Source organism: Vigna unguiculata, chromosome 5 (genome assembly GCF_037176805.1).
Source record: "Vigna unguiculata cultivar grain cowpea cultivar isolate G323 ecotype 2 chromosome 5, ASM3717680v1, whole genome shotgun sequence".
Taxonomy (NCBI): domain Eukaryota; kingdom Viridiplantae; phylum Streptophyta; class Magnoliopsida; order Fabales; family Fabaceae; genus Vigna; species Vigna unguiculata.
This window is the reverse complement of record NC_140796.1, coordinates 44716541-44722074: the sequence shown is the minus strand read 5'-3', so window position 1 is coordinate 44722074 and position 5534 is coordinate 44716541.

The following is a 5534-nucleotide window of genomic DNA, read 5'->3' as shown; positions in this document are numbered from 1 at the left end:
ATAGAGAGATTAAATTGAAAACAGACACTCTTAGTCTTCCATGTGGCACAACCATGACCTGCCACATTGTAGTTTTTTAAAAACAAATTAAAAAATTGAAAATTTCACAAATTGACATGTGTCATGACCATGACTTGACACATGACAGTTTAATTTTTTTTAAAAAAAATTAAAAATTAAAAATTAAAATGGAAATTATACAAAAATGACAGATGACATGTACAAACACGACATTAACGTCAACATAAAATAAATGAACAAATTGACCATTTTTAGAGAATTAGAGGATCAAATTGAACCAAAAAATAATAAGATGACCAAAATGAACCAAACCAACAAATATGAATAGAGACAAAATTGCTCTATTTAAAAAAATTTAGGACTAAATTAAACAAAAATAACGAATATAGGATCAAATTGAATATAAACAATTGACTCTAACACATGACACGTTGCTAGATTGACACATGGACAATTTTTTTTAAATTAAAAAAAATTAAAAAATTAAAAAAACAAAAAAAATCACGAAGTGACATGTTGCAGTCACGGTTCATTAATGTTAATTATTTAAACCATGTTAGCAAAAAATAACCAAATTGAACAAAATCGATGAAAATTGGGATCTAATTGAAAAAAAAAATATTAAAACTAAAATGATAAAATTGAACGAAAATAGGACCAAATATATATTTTAACATTTTCTAAAATTAATGCAAAAGTTCAACATACTAAGTGCAATTGTATGAGAATGTATCTTTTTACTTACTAATTTTAACCTTTGTTGTTCGGGTGTATATTAATTTATTAAAATTTTAATTTTTATTTAAGGTTATTATTATTTTTTCTATTTAATTGATTTTTTATGATTTTTAAATAAAGTTAAAGTGATTTTATTTGTTAATGGTGTTAAATTATTCTTCTTTCTTTTAATATGTAAAAAATTAAATATCTAATAAAAAATAACATTAATGATTTGTATATAAAACTCCGTATAAGTTTTAAGTAATTATATTTATAACAAAATAAATTAAAATATTGTATTTAATAATTCATTTCAAAGGTTTAAAATATATATTTTTAACAAAAAAATTACACTACTTAATATTATGATTTTTGTTTTACTTAATAATTCATTTCAAATGTTTAAAAAATATATTCGTAATATAAAAAAATACTTCTTAATATTATAATATTGAAGCGATAAAGTGTTAAACAATATAAACAACTGAAATGTTAGCATGAAACGTATTTAACACACCAAAAATAGTTGACGAAATTAGGTTAAAAAAATTATATTCATTCATGTTTAAAGTTTGTTGACCAAAATGTGTAAAAATTTCGGATGGGGACGAATTCCAAATTCGCATCAAAGTTAAAGGACTAAAACCATACTTAATCTTAATTTTAATAAGGACCGAAACAAAAGGAAACAACTAAAAAACTAATTGTCCTCAAATATACACCTAATGTATTTATATTGTTATTAAATGAGTCTAACAACATACATTTAACATACATTGATTAAATGGGTATACAAACACACACCAGATGAGCATAGAAAATAAATAGATGAGTTTAACAATACACAATAGATAATTCTCTCCATTCATTCATTGATTAGATGATTATAGAAAAAAATTAGACAGTCTAACAATATACATTAGACGAGTCTATCTATATAATAATTAGATAAGTATATCAAAAAATATTACACGACCCATTTCATTCATTAATTAAACCAATATAACAAAAATCATTAAATGGATATTGAAATACACATTAGTCCAACTTGTCTATACACTGGTTAGATTAGTATAACAAAAAACATCAGACAAGTCTAGCAATGTACATTAGACGAGTCTTTCGATATACTAATTAGATGAATATGGTAAAAAAACATTTGACGAGCCATTCTATTCATTGATTATAAAATATAACAAAAAACATTAAATGAATCTATCAATGCACTAATTAAATAAATCCAACAATACACATCAAGCGAGTTTTTCTAGACAATCAATAGACAAGTATAACAAAAAAATATTAAAGGAGACATTTCAACATTAGCTACACGGGTCTAGGAATACTCATTAAAGGAGTCTATCCAAACATTGATTAGACGAGTTTACCAACAACATACACCGATAAGATGACCTTATCAATATACATTAGATAATCCTATTTATACACAAATTAGAGAAGTCTCACTATAAAAAAATTCTCAATTAGATACCAATTTTAGAAATAAAAAATAGTTAATCACTATAGTTACCAATTTAGATACCAATCTACAAAAATGAAAAATTATTGATTACTAAAATAGTCACTATTATAAATAAAAAATTATAATTGGTCACTAATTAATTAGAGACTAATTTAGAAACTAATTCATTTTGGTTGCCAAAATCATGGTAGCTAATTTTAAAGACTGATTTAGTGACCAATTTTAATTTTTTATTCATAATAGTGACTATTTTAGTTACCAATAGTTTTTAGTTTTGTAAATTGGTATCTAAATTGACTACTATAGTTACTAATAATTATTAGTTACTAAATTGGTCACTATTTATAAGTTTTCTTGTAGTGTCTATTAATACAATACAAGTTTGTTCATTCACTAATTGGATGAGTCATACAATACACTTTAGACAAGTATAAACAAACACTAATTAGATAACTTTGTCCAAAACCTATCTAAACGAGTTTAACAAAAAGCATTGCATGAGTCATTTCATACCTTGATTAGATGAGTCTAAGAGTACTCATTAGATAAGTTTGTCCATACACTGATTACATCAAACTTGGGCATGAGGGAGTTTAGCTACTCACAAAATATTACAATGCAATTCCAGCAGCATCTACACATAAGATTTACACTAAAAGAACCTCCCTCGTGCCTCACAGACCCTATTTTATCGTACTACTACATTGTAAAGCCTCCACTCAATGCTTAGATTGAAGACCCAAGGTCTTTATTTATAGAAATTTTTGGGTGATGGTCAGCCCAACTTTGTCCAAACCCTAACTAAACGAGTTTAACAAAACGCATTGCATGAGTCATTTCATACCTTGATTAGATGAGTCTAAGAGTACTCATTAGACAAGTTTGTCCATACACTGATTAGACTAGTCTATCAACAAACACTAGACCAATTTGTCCAAATATTGATAAGATGAGTTTAGCAAAATACATTAGATAAGTCTTTTCATACACATATTCGACAAGTATATTAATACACAATAGAAAAGTTTGTCCACTCCATGATTAGATGGGTCTTGCTATACAAATAGATGAGTTTGAACATATATTAATTAAATGAGTCTGACAATACACATTATACGAGTTTGTCCATATACTTATGAGACAAGTCTAACAATACATATTAGAAGAGTTTGTCAATAATTAATTAGACGAATCTAGGAATACACATTCAACAAGTTTTTCCATATACTTATTATACGAGTATAACAAAAAATATTACACGAGTTTAACAATACACATTAGATGAGACTGTCGATACAGTAATTAGAAGAGTATGACAATAAGATATTAGACAAGTCATTGCATACTAAGTTTACAAATACTTTGATTAGATGAGTTGTGGATGAATTGATCAGACGATTCTAACAATACACATTAGACAAGTAATTCATATATTGATTAGAAGAGTCTAACAATATACATTAGACAAACTTTTTCATACACAATTAAAAGAGTCTATTAATACGCATTAGACGAGTATGTCGATTCATTAATTATAAGAATCTTGTAATATACATTAGACGAGTCTATTGATACACTAATTAAATGAGTTTAACAATACACATTAGACAGATCTCAACATACATTGATAAGACGAATCTAGCAATGCACATTATACGAGTGTATCCATATACTTATGAGACAAATCTAACAATATATATTACACTTATTAGACGAGTATAGAAAAAATATTACAGAGTCTAACAATACATATTAGATGAGATTATAGATACACTAATTAGAAAAGTATAACAACAAGATATTAGACGAGTCATTCCATACGTTGATTAGATGAGTTTACAAATACTTTTATTAGTCTAGTTGTCAATGAACTGATCTAATCACTCTAGCAATACACATTAGACAAGTAATTCATATATTAATTAGACGAGTCTAACAATATACATTACAAAAGATTTTCAATATATATATATATATATATATATGTGTGTGTGTGTGTGTGTGTGTGTGTGTATATATGTATATATTATATGAGTATATTAATACACAGTAGACGAGTATGATCATTCACTAATTAGATGAATCTTGCAATATACGTTAGACGAGTTTGTTCATACACTAATTAGACGAATTTAAGAATACATATTAGACAGGTCTTAACATACACTGATTAGACGAATCTAACAGTGCACATTATACGAGTGTGATCATATACTTATGAGATAAGTCTAGCAATACATATTAGAAGATTTTGTCAATGCATTGATTAGACGCGTCTAGAAATACATATCAGACAAGACTTTCCATACACTTATCAAACAAATATAGCAAAAAATAGTACATAAGTCTAACCATCTACAATAGGCGATATTGTAGATACACTAATTAGAAGAGTATAACAACAACATATTAGACGAGTTATCGATAAATTGATCAAACCAATCTAGTAGTACACATTAGACAAGTCATTCATATATTGATTAAACAAATCTAACAATATACATTAAACAAGCTTTTTCATACACAAATTTGACGAGACTATTAATACACATTAGACGAATATGTTCATTCAATAATTAGATGAATCTTGCAATATACATTAGACGAGTCTATTCATACACTAATTAGACAAGTTTAGTAATACACATGAAATGAGTCTATCCATGCACTAATTATAAAATTTTTTGTGCATAAAACATAAAACATGTAATTTCATACATTAATTAAATGAGTCTAAGAATATGCATTAGGTGAGTCTGTCAATACCCAGATTAAACAAGTCTTATAACACACATAAATGAGTTTGTCCATACACTGATTAAATGAGTCTAGCAATATACACTAGATGAATTTATTTATAAATATATTATACGAGTCTATTAATACATATTAGACAATCTATCCATTCTTTGATTAGACGTGTCACATTAGACGAGTTTGTACATACACATTATATTAGTGTAGCAATACACATTAGATGAGTGTGTCCATATACTAATTAGACGAGTCTAACATTAGATATTAGATGCATTTGTCGATGCACTGATTATACGAGTCTAACAATACACATAAGACCAAAATGTCCATACACTGATTTGTATTTATAACGAATATAGTTTACGTATTTTTGCATAGTCCATTCTTAGTATTCTTAGAGAGTTTACTCTATATGTTTTAACATGTTATATCCTTGTATTTTTACAAAATCTACTCTTTACATTATATTTAATTTTTACATTGATTATATTCAAAATTTAATTATAAATACTTAAAAATAAGATAATTTTTTTCAAGTCTCCATTTACAAAAG